Here is a 17500-nt window from a genome sequence, read left to right on the forward strand (position 1 = left end):
TCGACCAGCTGTCCCGGCCGACTCGGGCCCGGGTCCGAGGGCCCGCGGGGTCGACCAGCTGTCCCGGCCGACTCGGGCCCGGGTCCGAGGGCCCGCGGGGTCGACCAGCTGTCCCGGCCGACTCGGGCCCGGGTCCGAGGGCCCGCGGGGTCGACCAGCTGTCCCGGCCGACTCGGGCCCGGGTCCGAGGGCCCGCGGGGTCGACCAGCTGTCCCGGCCGACTCGGGCCCGGGTCCGTGTGGCCCTCGATGGGATCCCTGGGGTTGTCTTGATGCCGGGGCCGTCCGTCCGTCTCTGCCAACTCACTCGCTGGGGTCGTGTCTGCACCGCGTTGACTGCCTCTCTCCGGGGCCTGAGTCTCCCGGACAGGGTGTGTCGTTTTGTGTTCGATGTTTTCTGAGCTTCCCCTCTGGCCTAGTGATTTCCTTCTTCTCTATTGAAATCAAACACGTCCCAGCACTTGGGTGCATAGCATTTTATTTGGCCCGCGCCGCCCCGCCGCCCTTGCCGCGACAACGTTGCTGTCCCTGTATTAGGACGGTGAGGAGGTTCTTGTTGGTCTTCGGATGGCCGCACCCACGGTCTATGGAGCTTCCCAGGCTAGGGGTCGAACTGGTGTTACGGCTGCTGGCCTACGCCCGAGCCGCAGCCGTGCCGGATCTGAGCCTCGTCTCAACCCCCTGCGTGAGGCGAAGGATGGAGCCCGCAACCTCATGGTCCCTAGTCAGATTCGTTTCCTCTGTGCCACGAGGGAAAGTCCTGAATCAACGATGCACGGATTTAGGACGCTATGGAGGGATGCATTGGCCGGCCCCAGGTCATATGGGGTTCCGGAGCCAGGGATCCGATCCAAGTCCCAGCTGTGGCAACGTGATTACTTGAAAGAGGACCCTTTAAAGCCGGGGTGGGGGTGGCGGGAGGGGATGACACTGCATGCCATGGAGGCGCTCACCTGTCCTTTTTGTGGACACCTTTTCCGCGGTGGTGACAATGGATGCCCTGGCTGCCGTTCGGAAATGAAAGGTGAAGGCCAAGGTCCACGGTCCGTGGTCGGCGTGGTTCGTCTTCAAGGCCACGGATGAAGAAACGGGCTCCAGGAGGAAAGAGTCCAGGCCTTATGCCTGCCCTGCCTGGAGAATCCATGTCGCCACACAGCGATCCATCCCGATGCGTTCGTTGGTCCTGCGACGCCCCCTGCCGTAAGCTGCTTTTTATAGTCTCCGAAAAGGTCCGCCAGATGGCTCCCGGGGTGGGCCTGGGACGACCAAGTTCGGGGCCGGAAGAGGCCACTTCCAAGTGGGGGAGGAGTTACAAGTGGGTGGCAGACCTGAAGATAACCTGGAGGGGAGGAAAAAGGAGGGGAACCGTGACCGACCGAGCGAGCCGGAGGGGAGGGGAGGGGAGGGGAGGGGAGGGACGATGGGATGGCACCATCGGGAGTCCTGCTCAAAGAATTGGAGCCTCCTTGAGACATGCGACCACATCCATCATTCCAGAGGGAATGGAAGCGTCTTCCCCATGGTTGTACAATGATACATGTCCTTCAGAGTCCCTGAGAAAAAAAGGAATACAAGGCAAGATTTTGTCCGTGGAGGGAAGGGGGGGGGGGGGAGAACAGAGGCTCCAGACTTTGGATCTCTTGGCACAGGGGCCTCCTGCGCCGTATGGAAAGGACTGTTCCTAGGGTGCTCTCAGAATGGGATTTCTGGGTCCCACGAACCTTGTGTGTTGGACAAAGAGGCAGAAAGAGGGGTTCCCGGCTGGAAAGCCCAAACCACAGCTCTTCAGATGGGTAGGGAAGGGCAGACAGACTTCCGGCCCCAAGCAGTGATCTGGACCTCCAGAGGCCTTAGGACGACTTCACTGAGAACACGCAGAATACGACCCAGCCACAGCGTCCTCTATACCTAGCTCTGTTTCACTTTCTCTGTCTCTCTCCCCTCCTCCTCTTTCTCCCTCTGATTCTGCCTCTCACTGTCTGCCTATCCTCCGTCCCTCCCTGTCTGTCTCTGTCTCTCTCCCTCACAAGCACACCAAAGCGGGTCCCCCCCCCCCCCCCGGAAAGGACGGATGTGAGACGGACACCCTCTTCTTCCCGTCTTGAAAGCAGGAGAAAAACCTTCCTCTAGAAGCCCAAGTTCAAAGCCAGCTGTTTCAAGGAACGTCTGCCTCTGGCAAGGGGGAGGGGGAGGGCGAGGGGGAGGGCGAGGGGGCGGCCTGGAGGCAGCCTGGAGCACCCACGGCATGCATTCAGAAACCTCGTGCATCTCTCTTCCGGTGCTATCTTTTGGGGGCACGTGGTACTCTTGGGCAAGTCCTCCGAACGATAGTGGAAACAAACATCTGTCTTCTCTCCCACACCTGATGAATGCAGACAGACACACTGGAAGAGCACCCACCCCCCCTTTTCCCCCAAAGGACTCTTGTCACTGTACAGACGGGGGGGGGGGGGGGGGGGGCGGCACGGGGGTGTCACACGCAGTCTTGGTGGCTCGTCTATGTTTCCAATCCGCCCAGGCAGTGCAGGCGGCCACCACTGCTGCTGCCACCTCTCACCGATCGTTCATCCTGTCCGTCAGTGCTATGACAGCACTAAGCTCTTCAGGGAGAAAATGCTCCCTGCCTTTCCTCTCGGAGGGCACACTGAGGGCACCCACTCCCATTAACAAAGTTTATTCACCTTGACAGGAAGAAAAGAGCTTGGGGTTTCTCACACCGCTGCAGATGACACTTTCCTACCGACTCTGGAATTCTCTTGCTCATTCTCCGGTGGGCCCGCCCCCCCCATTTCAGGAGAGGGTGTTTGGTTCTGGGTTGGGGTGCGTGTGTGTGCGCGCGTGTGTGTGTGCGTGTGGGTGTGTGTGTCTGGGTGTGTCTGTGTCTTGCTTTTTCATTTTATTGGAATACAGTTGACTGACAAAGTTGTATGAACTTACAGGGTTGTTTCTGGGTGTTCGTCATGGCAGTGAAAGGAAACACCAGGATTTCCCTAGAAAGCCATCCCGTTCACCTGATCGGTGGCGTGAAGGACATTCACATCCTCCTTGAGTTTCGCATTTGAAAGTGAGGGGCGGGTGCGTGCAGCAGGTCCCCCCCCACCCCACCCCGCGCCCCGAACGTGCCTCCCGCAGTGGCACTAGGAGTGTGTGCAATGAAAGGGACAGGACACCAGACACCAGAGGACCATTCTGACCCTCCTTTCCTTCTCTCTTCGGAAAGCAGGAAATAAATCTCTTGGGTGAAAGAAAAGTGTGCTCCCTGCCACGAAATTTGGGGGGGGGGGGTGTCGGGTTGGCGATAAGGACTTCACTGCTCCCATGGCTCCTGCAATGTTCACGAATCCTCCAAATCCTCAAGGCAAGATGGTTCACAACCAATACATGAGCGAGCTGTCAGAGACACCAGGGACTGAAACACTCCGTATTAGGGAGGGGTCCTCACTCACTTTCATGCAAAGGCAGCGACAACAGCAGCCTTTTCAAAGATGGCTGCAGGCAAGAGGGTGGGGGAGATGATGGAGAAAGTGGTGGTGGCGGCGGCGGCGGCGGCGGCGGCGGCGGCGTGGCAGACTTGGATCACGTCCATTATGTTCATTCAACAAACAGTCGGGGCGACGGGAGAATGGCCGCTTGGTGGTCTGTGTTTCTCCAGGCTCCCTGACCCACTCCCTGCCCCACACCCCCAACCCCCCACACCCCCTTGGACATGGGCAGGAAGGTTTCTAGAGAAGGCAGTGCCTGACCTGCCGGCTCTGTCACCCTGGGGGGAGAACATTTCGGAGAGTCGCCAGAGGCTTCAGACTTCCTACCCCTCTCCCTCCCCCACTCTGAACCCTGGTAACTAGACTTCATTCAACCGACACTTAGGATGGGTCATCCAACTGTTCTCTCATGAAGGAAGGAAGGAAGGAAGGAAGGTGGGTCGGTGGGTAGGTGGGTGTGTTTTCTGCGTGGGGTGAAGCCTTCCCTCCCTCGATGCAAGCCTGATATCCTCACCTGTCACAGAGACTGGACCCCTAAAAAACTACTGTGTCCGGTTTTCTCCCATTTAGGGGGTTCCAGAGTGTGTGTGCGTGCGTGCGCGTGTGCGTGCGTGCGTGCGCGTGCGTGTGCGTGTGCGTGTGCGTGTGTGTGTGTGTGTGTGTGTGTTTTGAGGGCCACACCCACGGCATATGGAGGTTCCCAGATGACGGATCGAATCGGAGGCTTTAGCTGCTGGCCTCCTACACCACAGAAACAGGAATGCCAGGTCCGAGCCGCGTCTGGGACCAACACCACAGCTCACGGCAACACTGGATCCTTTACCCACTGAGCGAGGTGGACAGGGATCGAACCTGCAACCTCATGGTTCCTGGTCGGATTCATTTCCACTGCGCCATGGCGGGAACTCTGCTTTGTGGTTTTGGCGTTTGGATTCCAGAAGGTGGCGTAGGGGTCCCTGTTCGTCATCTATTGGATAGAGACTCGTGTGTGTATATGTTCATCCCATCCTCCTCATGGATCCCTCTCCCCCGCCCTCATGATTTCTTTTTCCCCCTCTGCTTTTTAGGGCTGCCCTCGTGGCATATGGAAGTTCCCAAGCGAGGGGTTGAATCGGAGCTACGGCTGCTGGCCTACGCCACAGGCACAGCCATGTGGGATCCGAGCCGCGTCTGCGACCGACACCACAGCTCACGGCACTGCCTGCCGGATCCTTACCGCCCCCCTGAGCGAGGCCAGGGATCGAACCCACACCCTTCCCTGCAAAGGTTCCTCGTCGGATGCGCTTCCATGGTGCCACGACAGGAACTCCCCCGTGATGGTTTTTTTTCACGCTGGTGTTCCCACCAACAAGGAAGGAATGGCCCAATATTCTGGAATCACCTAGAGGGGAAAAGACGCTGAAAAAGAAAGAACGGAGGGATAGATGGATGTAGATGGATCACTGAATCCCCTTGACTGTACACCTGAAACGAACACAACATTGTAAGCAAGCCCACTGTACGCCGAGCTAAAGCAACAACAACAACCAACAACCACAACAAACTTACATCTTAAAAAAAAAAAAAAAAAAAAAAAAGAAGATGTCCCCTGCAGTTCCCATCAGGGCTCAGCGGTAATGAACCCGACTAGGATCCGTGAGGATGTGGGTTCGATCCCTCCCCTGGCCTCGCTTGGTGGGTTAAGGATCCCGTGTTGCTGTGGCGGTGGGGTAGGCCCGCAGCTACAGTTCTGATTCGACCGTGAGTCTGGGAACTTCCATAGGGCTGGGGCGTGGGCGTTAAAAAAAGATATACTATATGCATACTATATACATATGTAGGAGTTCCCGTCATGGCTGGACGAATCCGACTAGGAGGCCTGAGGGTGCGGGTTCGATCCCTGGCCTCGCTCGTTGGGTTCAGGATCGGGTGTTGCCGTGAGCTCTGGTGTAGGTCGCAGACAGGGCTCGGATCCCGCGTTGTGCTGGCTCTGGTGTAGGCCGGTGGCTACGGCTCCGATTGGACCCCTAGCCTGGGAACCTCCATGTGCCATGGGTGCAGCCCTAGAAACAGAAAATAACTACGTGTGTGTGTCTGTGTGTGTGTGTGTGTGTCTGTGTGTGTGTGTGTGTGTGTGTGTGTGTGTGTGCGTGTGTCTGTGTGTGTCTGTGTGTGTGTGTATACAGATAGATATAGATATACAGATATAGATATAGATATATCACCTACCTAAAGGCCCAGGACTAGAGAAAGCATTGGGTCATTAGGATCTAAGAATCTTCTCCCCGCCCCCCAAATCCATCCATCCAACCCACCCTCCCTCCCTCTCTCCATCTTTCACTTTTCCTGATAAAGACAAAGGGACAAAAATTGTTTGTTTGTTTGTTTCTTTGTTTGTTCGTTTCTTTCTCAAAAGATGTACATCTACTTTGTAACTTATACCTCTGTCAGAGGGATGGAGAATCCTTGACCTTTTCCTCCCTACCCAAATCCTTCCAGAAGTCAGAAACTCAGTGGCTGGAAAACTGGACTGGATCCTGAAGTTTTTCCAGTTGCCTTCCATCTCTGGCTACAACTCTCTTCATGAGCGTTTCCCATTTTCTCCCACCCTTTGGACCTGGCATCCTTGTGGATGAGAACACGTATCGCTTGTCCCGAGGCCCTGAAAACGGAAGCTAGTGGAGTCCCTCGATGAACACATCAGAGAAATGGTCTCTGAGAGTGTCTCTGAGAGTGAAACCATCACCCTGTGTTCATTTCTCTAAGAGCCCCTCGGAAAGTTGGCCCCAACACCTGACGGCATTCTCAGAGGGGCCTTTCAAAAGACTGAAGGGGCGTTCCCGTCATGGCTCCGTGGTTAACGAATCCGACTAGGAACCGTGAGGTTGCGGGTTCGATCCCTGCCCTCACTCAGTGGGTTAAGGATCCAGCGTTGCCGTGAGCTGTGGTGTCGGTCGCAGACACGGCTCGGATCCCACGTTGCTGTGGCTCTGGCGTAGGCTGGCAGCTATGGCTCCGATTCGACCCCTAGCCTGGGAACCTCCATATGCCATGGGAGCGGCCCAAGAAATGGCAAAAAGACAAAACAAACAAACAAACAAACAAACCGACAAAACAAAAGACTGAAGGGACTTTCCCCTCTCCCTCTCTCTTCCCTCTGTCTCACTCACTGTCTCTGTCTGTCTCTCTGTGTCTCTCTCACACGCACACGCACACACACACAGAGTCACCGGCTCCGTTCTTCATATGTAACAGTTTGAAAGTTCCAGGAAAGGTTGGCAGCCCAAACCGGCCTTGGTACTCCAGCTCCAATTAAGTCTCAGAGACAGAGTTTTGGGGTGAAGCATAAAGAACAGCTTTATTGCTTTGCCAGGCTAAGGAGGCCACAGCAGGCTAAGGACCTCAAAACTGTGTCCTCCCTTGAGAGGGGATAGCAAGGGGTTCTATAGGTTTAGCTTAATGGTAGGCATGGGGGTGGCGGAGCTGTCTAGAAGCATCAGGGTGCTTGCATTCTTCTCCCTGGATAGGAGATTAGGATAGACCATTTCAAAGTCATCAAGGCTGGAGTCAGGTGGTCCATGGAATGTTTCCAGTGTCTTTGGGGTTATGGCATTTTGACCTTCTCTCTGGAGTGAAGATTGCTCATCCACGGGGCGGGCGTGGGGCGGGGGGTGGGGGGGGGTCGCAATCCTTAGGGAGTGTTTCAAGGGTAGAGAAAACACCAGGTTCACTACAACTCTGACTCGACAGTAGTCATTAGTCATAAGTTCGTGGGCCAAGGCAAGCCATAACCTAACGGAGACTATTTCAAAGTAGCTTTTAGCTGTAACAATGTCTCTGGCTCCAACACACCAGCACTCCGGGGCTTGAGCTTGGTTTCAGTTTCAGAGGAGGGAACTCTGGCTCCAAGGATTAACCCCTTCGTTCCTTTGGTTTCTGTGGGCCTGGTTCGGGGAGCCCATCCACATCACCGCCTTTTGAGAGGCCATCTGACAACTGTTTCACCAAAGCGACGTCATCTCAAAACAAGGAAACCAGTTCCATGAAATGGAGGATCTCTCCCTCCCTCTCCCTCCCTCTCCTTCTCACTCTCCTCTACCCACAGCTCATGGCAACGTGGGATTCGTAACCCAGTGAGCGAGGCTGAGCATGGAACCTGCCACCTCATGGTTCCTAGTTGCATTTATTTCCACTTCTGCACCACGATGGGACCTCCCCAGCACAGTTTTTCACACGTGAAGTTTCCCGGGACGTCTCGGAGGAGGCGGACCCCAAACGTGTCTCCATGCCCTATGTGGGTGATTCCTGTGAGGTAAAATGACTTAAGGACCGGCCCACACAAAAGGGACACTCTGGCCCTCCTTTCTGGCCCCCAGACAGCAGGAGATGAAAATCTCCTCCTCGTGCAAAGGAAGATGGCAAGTGAAGATGTCCATTCCCACACCAAGGCCAACATGCTCCAGAAGTTTTGCGGGGTTTCCCGGGTTGGGAAATGGCGGGGGCTCCTTTGGCCTGACACGAGGCGAGTTTCGTGCACACATCCTCCCCCACCCCCCTCCATGCAGTCTGCGAGGGGCAGCCTGAGGGTAGGGAAATTGGGGAAAGGGGGGAAAAAAAACACTTTCCCTAAAGAGAAGCTCCAGGAAAAGTCACCACCTCTGACTTGACTGGAGAGTTTCTGCATTTGAATGAAGTGATTGAACCCAGGCCCTGAGGCCTGGATCTTCCTGATCTCCCCTCCCCCCCTTCCCGGGCGTGAGTCCAGGCGATTTGGGAAGCGAGAGGCGGCGCAGCAGGGATGGCGGCCGGGGGTGGGGGGTGGGGCGGGCAGCTGGGGCCGGGAGTGGGGGGGTGCGGGACTAATGAACCAGCGCCTGCCTGCATGCCTGCCTGCCTGCCTGCCTGCCTGCCTGCCTGCCTGCTTGCCTGCCTGCCTGAACGAGCCCCTCCCCTCCCCCCCCACCCCCTCCCCACACCCACCCGCCTGAGGGCAGGGATGGGGCCTGAGAGCTAAGGGAAACTTCTTTGCTAGCTACTTGTCAGGGAGTGATCCCAGCTCAAAGTCCCTTTGCTTATTTCGGAACAAGGTCTGAGTCTCAGCTAGTACAGAGTTTCTGAATGTCTCGGCACATGGACTGGCCTGCACCAAACAAGCAGACAGGAAGAAAAATGAACACACAGAAATCCAGCTGGTCTCCTTCTCCCAGAGTCTCTCTTGGAGAAATTACCTTAAGCTCAGTGACTTTGCCCCGTCTCCCTCTGGTGCAAAGCCATCCCTGGAGGAGCCAGGTCTTACATGAGCAGGGCAGGGCAGGGCAGCACCACCCAGGTGAGCTGGAGAGTGGAGAGTCAAGTTGATAGATACCCCAAATGTGGCTGGCCAGGGGTCTGGGCTAGCATTCCGTGTGAACTCACACACCCAGGCACCTAGCACCGATTTCCCCATGTTCTTCCGACCCTGATTCTCACTCTTCTTCTGTCCCCCCCCCCCCCCCTTCCTTCGGCTTTTTGCCTTTTCTAGGGCCGCTCCTGCGGCATATGGAAGTTCCCCTGCCAGGGGTCCAATCGGAGCTGTAGCCGCTGGCCTGCACCAGACCCACAGCAACGCGGGATCTGAGCCACGTCTGCAACCTGCACCACAGCTCACGGCAATGCTGGATCCTTAACCCACTGAGCAAGGCCAGGGATGGAACCTGCAACCTCATGGTTCCTAGTCAGATTCATTAACCACTGAGCCACAATGGGAACTCTGACTCTCCCTCTTCCCTGCCTGATACCTTAAGAGCCTGATCGTTTGTGGGGAAATGAAATCCCAGCTGGCAAGAGCCACCTTATCTTCCCAGCACACGAGAAAAGAATAGGCGCAGGCTCACATCCATCTTATGTTTCTATGCCTTGCCCTGGCCCCACCGTTTCAGAAAGCTGTGTCCCTCCACCTGTCAAAAGCCAAAGCCCAGGAGTTCCCGTCGTGGAATAGTGGAAAGGAATCCAACCAGGAACCATGAGGTTGCAGGTTCGATCCCAGGCCTTCCACAGTGGGTTTAGGATCTGGTGGCATCACCTTGCGCTGCGGTGTAGGTTGCAGACGCAGCTTGGATCTGATGGTGCTTGTGACTGTGGCATACACCCCAGCAGTTGTAGGTCTGATTCGGCCCCTAGCCCGGGAACCTCCATATGATGGGGGGAGGGGGGGGGGGGAGGCTGCAGCCAAAGCCCAAGGAAGAAAGACAATCAGAATGTTGCGTGGAACTCCTGGAGACTTAACAACCACCACCAGTCATGACCATGGCTGTCAACCGACACCAGAGCCAAAGAAATGTCGGATCAAATAGGAACCTGCCACTTACACCAGTACTCACCACAATGCAGGACCACAAAAACAAAGGAACAAGAAACCAAAACTAAATAATTGCCCAGGAGCAGCAGGTGCAGGAAAAGCATGCTGACTCTCACCCCCCAGAAGCCAGAGGTAACCTATTTATCACCCCACACGCACACACCTCAGCACCACCAGCACCAGCACCCCCCCCCCCCACCCCAGGATCGAATCTGCATCCTCGTGGGTGCTCCTCAGCTTTGTTACCAATGAGCCACAATGGGATCTCCCCAATCCAGGTTTTTATGTTTCTTTTTTTTTTTTTTTTCCCCTTGCTTTCTTCGGGTGGCACTCACGGCACACGGAGGTTCCCAGGCTAGGGAATCAGAGCTTGAGCCACTGGCCTACACCACAGACACAGCAACACCAGGTCCGATCTGTGTCTGCAACCTACACCACAGTTCAGGGCAATGCCAGATCTTTCACCCACTGAGCGAGGCCAGGGATCAAACCAGCACTCTCATGGATGCTACTCAGATTCCTACCTGCTGAGTCACAATGGGAACTCCACTAAATACATAAATTTTTTCAAAGAGAGAGAGAGAGGGAGAGTGTGTGTGTGTGTGTGTGTGTGTGTGTGTGTGTGTGTGAGAGAGAGAGAGAGAGAGGTCTGGTATCACTTGGGGAAAAATAAAATTATGCTTGGAGAAAAATACCTGTCCCTAGAGATCATTCACAATGGCTTGTTCTGCCTGTTCATTTCTCTCTTTCTTCCCTTTTCTTTTTTCCTTCCTTTTCTTTTCCTTTCGCATCTGTCTGTGCCGTGTGTGTGTGTGTGTGTGTGTGTGTGTGTGTGTGTGTGTGTGTGTGTGTGTGTGTGTGTGTGTGTAGTCTTCTTTTAGGGCTTCACATGTGCCATTTTGTAGGTTCCCAGGTTAGGGGTCAATGCTAGTCGGGTTCGTTTCCACCGAGCCACAACGGGAATTCCTGCCTTGTGCTTCTTTATCTTTGCTCTGTTACTAGGTGCTAGGGATTCCTTTTTGTTAAGTCCAGTCACTTAAATAAGGGTGTTTGCAGGGTTGCCTAAAGCATCAAAAATGTATTTTCTCATTAAATATTGGAATGTGGGGAGTTCCTGTTGTGGCTCAGTGGTAACAAACCCGACTAGTATCCATGTATGCCGGTTCGACCCCTGGTTTGGGAACTTCCGTATGCCACAGTTATGGCTCTAAAAAATCCTCTCTCTCTCTCTCTCTCTCTCTCTCTCTCTCTCGATAATATACACATACACACACACATCCATACGTACATACCTATGTACACATATACATATACATTGGAATTTGGTCTGCCATCGATGAGATGCTCCCTCTTTGTGTGTTGTTCATTTTGTTTTTTGTTTTTTAGGAGTGCACCCTCGGGATATGGAAGTTCCCTGGGCTAGGGGTTGAAGAATCGGAGCTGTAGCTGCTGGCCTGCACCTCAGCCAGAGCTATGCCCTGCCAGATCACCCGATCTGAGCTGAGTGGCCACGTCTGTCACCTACACCTACCTCCCCCTGAATGAAGACGTATTTTCAATACATCTCAAGTGGAGAAAAACTTGCTAAAAATCACTTTATTTGTCATGGAAACCATATCTTCTAGCAGACATGGCACAAAAGCCAGTGTTTATGGTCATCACACCACAGACATCAGAATTCCAAGCTTCTAGGGGTTTCTTGGGGGTGGGGTGGGGTGTGTCCCCAGGGCCTGTGGAAGTTCCATGCCCACCCCTCTGCCACCACCCAGGGATCCTTCGCCCTGGGTGGGTGGGGGGAGGGAGAGGGTATCTCAGCAGAAACGATCTTATCTTACGGGGTTTATGGATGGCTAGAAGCATGTGGTTCTGTTCATCTCATGCTTGAGGTTTCGGTTTTTGCCCTCCTACCTACCCAATGGTCGGCAGATGGAATTCTTCTGGTTTTCTCTGGCCATCCCTCTCCTCGAACTCACGGGTCCAGTTTTTCTCCCACATTTGACTTTTCCGGGAGATCCACAAAAGGAAGCGCCAACCCTTGACATCCACCGACAAGAGATCACCACCCTCTGCCCCTCTTTAGCCCCTTCTCATCCTCATGCCTGCCTGCACACATCGGAGACATTTCCAAGTGCCCAGGAGGATCCTTGGACCCTGACACCTCGAAATCTTCCCTGAGCAGCAGTGCTCGGGACTCAGACCTGGGGTTTATCACGGGCTCCAACCACGACCTTTGGTTTTCCTGGGCTGGGAGATCGGTTTCATGAGATGGAACCGGCTGCGGATTCAGCTTCTGGATCTGGACTGTGAAACGTTGTACAAGACTTTTTTCAAGGCATGACTGTAGGGGAACAAAACCTTGCGGCCCGCCCCCCGCCACATCCCAGATGTCACATGAGCACGGGGAGGAATTCTGTGGAGCTGGAAACAACCATGACCCAAAAGAACACAGGAAGGAATTCCTGTCATGGCGGGGCAGAAACGAATCGGACTAGGAATCACGAGGTGGCAGGTTTGATCCCTGGCCTCGCTCAGGGGTTTAAGGATCTGGCATTTTTCCGCGAGCTGTGGCATAAGGTCTCAGATGTGGCTCGGATCCCGCCGTTGCTGTGGCTGTGGCTCAGGCTAGCAGATGCAGCTCCGATTCAACACCAAGCGTGGGCGCGCGCGCGCGCGCGGGGGGTGGGGGGGAGGCGGGGAGGGAAGCAAACCTCCTAAGAACGACGAAAGTGCAGTTAGGAAACAGAAAATGATGATCCCGGAAGTCCACTTGAATGTGGTTGGGAGACATGCGTAGGACCACACCGCCACCGTGTGAGAGACCAGTGCAAGACAGCTGAACAATACAAAGCGGGGTGGGGGGTGGGGTGCTTGGCGGGGGTTGGAGGAGGAGGAGGAGGAGGAGGAGGTGGGGGGAGACGGCGGCACTGGTGCTGGGCAAAGGTGCCTCTGGGCGAGGACTTTGGTGACCATATTCTCATGGCAGGCTTGAGAGCCCAAAAGATGACATGGTGGAGGCTGAAGTTAAGTTTGGTCAAAAGGAAAACAACCATGAGAAAAGATGCATCCACCCACACCTAGAAAAGATATCGTGCCAGGAATGGGAGCCCTGTTCCAATGGCTCTTCCTGGGATTGTGGGAAATGAATCGATAGCAAGAAGATGCTTTCACATCCATGTCTTCAATGACTCCTGTACTAAGTGCGTCGTGGTTTTGCCAGTTTGGCAGAGTTGTGGAATGTCATCCGGCAATTGCATCTCCCCTGCCCAACCAGCAAGATGGAGTTGTTCTTTTTTTTTTTTTTTTTTTTTTTTCCTGCTGCACTGCCTTTCCTGTGCCAGGGATCGAACTTGAGGCTCAGCTGTGACCTAGGCACAGCGGGAACTCCAAGATGGATTTCTTTTTCCTTCTTTTTCTTTCCTTCCTTCCTTTCTTCCTTTCTTTCTTTTCTCTCTCTCTCTTTCTTTTTCTTTTCTTTCTTTCTTTCTCTTTCCTTCCTTCCTTTCTTCCTTTCTTTCTCCTTTCTTTTTCTTTCTTTCTTTCTTTCTTTCTTTCTTTCTTTCTTTCTTTCTTTCTTTCTTTCTTTCTTTCTTTCTCTCTCTCTATCTTTCTCTTTCCTTCCTTTCTTTCTTTCTCTTTCTTTCTTTCTTTCTTTCTTTCTTTCTTTCTTTCTTTCTTTCTTTCTTTCTTTCTTTCTCTCTCTCTCTCTCTCTCTCTCTCTCTTTCTGGTTTTTTTTGGGGGGGAGCCACACCCGCAGCACATGGAGGTTCCCAGGCTAGGGGTCAATTCGGAGCCTTACCTGCCGGCCTACACCACAGGCACAGCCACGCGGGATCCGAGCCGCGTCTGTGACGGACACCACAGCTCACGGCAATGCCAGATCCTTAACCCAACAAGTGAGCCAGGGATCAAACCTGCAACCTCATGGTTCCTGGTCGGATTTGTTTCCACTACCCCAGGATGGCAATCCTGAGACTTGCAAAGTTTATTGTTTGTTTCGGGTTTTCTCCACCCCCTCTCCCTCCCGTTTCAGCTTTATGTTTTACTTTTTGGCCACACCCACGGGCAGCAAGTGGAAGTTTTTCCTGAGGCAGAGATGGAACCTGCACCACACAGGGGCAACCAGAGCCACCGCGTTGAGAAAGCAGGAGCCTTGACCCTGTTGGTCGTGGGCTTCCTTCTTCTTCTTCTTCTTCTGTTGTTGTTTTTTGGGTTTTTTTTGGGGGGGGGTTGTTTTCCTTTTTTTGTTTTGTTTTGTTTTGTTTTGGATGAGATTTCAGTTCACCCCCCCCCCCCAACACACACACACACTCATAGTGTTGCGTTGTACTTTCCCTCCATTGTGGTTGGTCAGTCATGCTGAAATCCATGTTTCTATGACCTGACCACCAGAGCATTTGCCCCAGGCAGCCATTTGTTCTCTTTGGACTTTGTCTCAGTCTATGCAGAGAGAGATTTTCATTTCCACTTTCCTAGGATCGACTGTATCCTTCTCTCCCTTCCTAAGCTTCTGGGCTTTGCTTGTCTGCTTTTGACAGACCGTCTCCGTCGGTAAGGGTGGCAGGTAAACCGACTCCTGCGTTGTCGTTCTCCGAGAGCTTGCCCGGTTTCGTTTTTGCCAGTCCCCGCCTACCCTCCCACCCTCCCTCTCTCCCTCCCTCCTCCAGCTCCGTGCAGGGAGGTGGGGTGGGGGTGGGGGAGAGAAGAGAAGGTGGAGGGGAACCTGAGATCTCTCTCGCTAGTGCCACCCTCACCGCGCCGGCTTCTCTCTGGAATTCCCAAGCCCAGGAAGGGACATGCTTGGGGGAGCGAGCGCGGCTCCTTCTAGGCAACAGCGAGAACCTCTTCCCAGCTCCTTCCCCGCCGCCGCCGCCGCCGCCGCCGCCGCCGCCGCCGCCGCCGCCCCCCTCTTTCCATCTGCTGCCATCACGCCACGCAGTGCCTTGCCAGGAGGCAGCTCCGCGAGGCAAGCTTCGCGGTCGTGCAGGACGCCTGGCGCCTCGGCCCCGGGAAGAGCTCGGGCATTTGGGTGGCCGGCGCTGTGTCGTTGTGTCGCCGCCGGCCGGCCGGCCTTCCGGATCTGTCCCGGTGACGTTGGTGGCGGTTGTCGCGTGCCATCTAGTGTCCGCTTTTATATCGTCCCTTCCCTCTGCAGCTTTGGGGACCTTCGCGAGGGATGTGACTCAGCCATCCGGCCTGAGTCAGAGTTCCGGGAGGCTGGCGACACTGGCGGCGACAGCTCCGGTGGCTCAGAGGCCTGGGAGTGTCCCTCTCTCACCGGAGATTGGGCCTGCAGGCCTGTGAGGGAGTGACTGTCACCGCGCTCCCCAGGCAGGCTCTGGGGCCGCCTGGCCGGGTCGACCAGCATCCGCTCTTGCCGCTCCGGCCCCGGGGACCGACCAGGCCTGGGCCGGGCCGCCTCCCTAGCGAGGGGAGAGGGTGTGCGGCGCCCGGGACTGCCTGTGCTCGGGTGGCCTGGCCTTGTCCCGGGTCGCCCTTTGGAGCGTGAATGACTCCCGCCTGCGGTCCCTCCAGCCTCTCATCCCCGAAGTGAGGAGCGGCCCGGGTTGTGCGCTGAGGGCGTTGGAGGGCGCGACAGGCTCGGTGGCCGGCACGCTTGTTTCCCGGTCGTCATGCCGGCATGGGCCCCTCCCCGCCTGCCCCCCGACTGATGGCTACCGCCGGCCCGTGCGGAGTCGTACTCACGAGGTCTAGACCGGCACAAGACGTGAGGGGTGGAGCGGAAAGGGTGGCTCGGGCCCCGGCGCCTTCCTTCGCGGGGTCCGTTCGTCGGAGGCGCCTCCGTGGAAACATTTTTTTTTCCAAGTCCTGATGGATCCGGAGACGGTGGACGGTACCCCGCCGGCCCCCTGCTCCCGGGTGTGGCCGGGAAGGGTGCACCTGGGCCTGAGGCGTGCCCATGTAGGGTCCCGGTCGTTGGACAAGACTTCGTTTCCCACGCTCTCATTTCCCGCCCCCCGCCCTCGGAGTGTTTCCCTGTCGGTCGGTCGATCGGTCGGGAGGTGGGGACCGGCCTGAGCTGGATGGTGTGTCCTGGATTTTGGGGGAGCCAAGTCCCCGTCTGGAGCTCCGGACAGACCGATACCTGCCCGCGTGGGCAAGCCGGGAAGGGCTTCCCCGGCTGGCCGGCCGGCTCCACCTCCTTCATGTCCCTGTCCCTTCCTTGCGGTCACGCTCCCCGGGTCGACCAGATGGCTCTGAGAGCGCTGGGTCTGGCGACTCTAGGGCAGGGCTGGGGGACAAGTGTCCGGATGGGGGTTCCGGGGATACCCCCACGTCCTGTGGGTGGGCCCCGCTGCTGGGCATGGACATTTTTCGCGGCCGAAATACGCCTTTTCTGTCACCAGGTAGATGCTGACACGATCCTCTTCAGCGCCTGTCGCTGGAGACCTTGGGCCTCTGGATGCACGTGGGGGGCTTTGGGCTTTCGGCTGCTGTCCAAGGCCTGACCCTGCCCTTTGCACCCCGCGTGGGGGCCGCTCGCCTGGGCCTGTGCGCCGGCTCTCACTTGTGCATCCAGCTGGCCCGTGCTGCGGTGTCTCCTCCGGTCTCTGGCTGACCCGAGGGCGGCAGGGCGCGTGGCCCTGTGGGGTCTTCTACCCTGTGTGCCTCCCTGCTGCGGGCACCCGGCGGCTCGGCTGGGACAACCCCACCCTGTTGGCTCCGTGCCACGTGTCAGGCGTTCTCCCTCCCGGGGTTGTCAGCCGCTGTCTCTCCCCTGAGAGAGGAAGGGGAGGAGGAGGAGGAGGAGGGGGTGCCGGTGAAGCTGAAGCAGGCCCCCGTGGTGATTGTCTTTGCTGGCCCTCCCTCCCCTCTTCTGGGCTCTTCCCTGGCTCTGCCAGGACTGATCGATGTGGTGATGTGGCGCTCTCCTGGGCTTGGGCTTAAGCCGCGCCAGATGAGGGACGGCCGCTCATGGTGAGCTGGGCCGCGCCTCTCATTCTGTCGCGGGCCCCTCGCTGCTCCTCCCCCACCTGCGGGTGGTGTGGGGGAAGGCAGGGGTGCGGCCTCCAGCCTGACCTCTGGTCTCCCGCCCTGCTGCCTTCGGGTGTCAGTCGGGGGGGGGGGGCCTGGGTCCTTTGGGACGCAGCAGGCATTCTCGCTTTGCCGCCTTGGCGTGTGCCTTGCGAGCGGTCCCTCCCCAAAGTGGGGGGGAGGCCTCCCTCGCTGCCATGCTTCGCATCCCTGCGGGTGCGTGAGCGTGCCTCCCCTGGTCCTCTGTGGTGCCCCTGGAGTACTCCGGGTTGCCTGTCAGATGCCCGAGGCCGAGCGGTGGTGTCGTTTTCCTCTCCCAGCGGTGAGTCCCCTCGGGTCCCCACTGTGGTGGTGGCGTGCCCCACGAGCAGCTTCCTAAAGCTCAGGGGAGGGGGTCGAGACGGTAAGGCAGGGGAAGCTTGTGTCCCCTCCCCGGGAGGGGCTCAGGTGGACCCCTTGTCATGGGTCTCCCTCACTGTGTGCCAGTGAGGGCAGCCCTTGGCCCTTGAGCGGCACGCCCCATGCTTCTCCCTTGACCGGGAAGGCTGCATGTGGTCGTGAGAGCGACCGCGGTGGGCCGGGAGATGTGAAGGGGGGGTCCCCGTCTGGCTTTCCGGACGTGGCACCCCTCCACCCACGTGGAAAAGTCTGAAAGGCAAGCCTGGTGGCAGCACAGACTCTTGCTCTCCCGGCTCTGACCGTGGACGCT

The sequence above is a fragment of the Sus scrofa genome, chromosome 10 (genome assembly GCF_054392235.1).
Source record: "Sus scrofa isolate SSC_HxYL_T2T_F1_AM1 chromosome 10, Sscrofa_HxYL_maternal_Yorkshire_Landrace_v2.0, whole genome shotgun sequence".
In the NCBI taxonomy this organism is placed as follows: Eukaryota; Metazoa; Chordata; class Mammalia; order Artiodactyla; family Suidae; genus Sus; species Sus scrofa.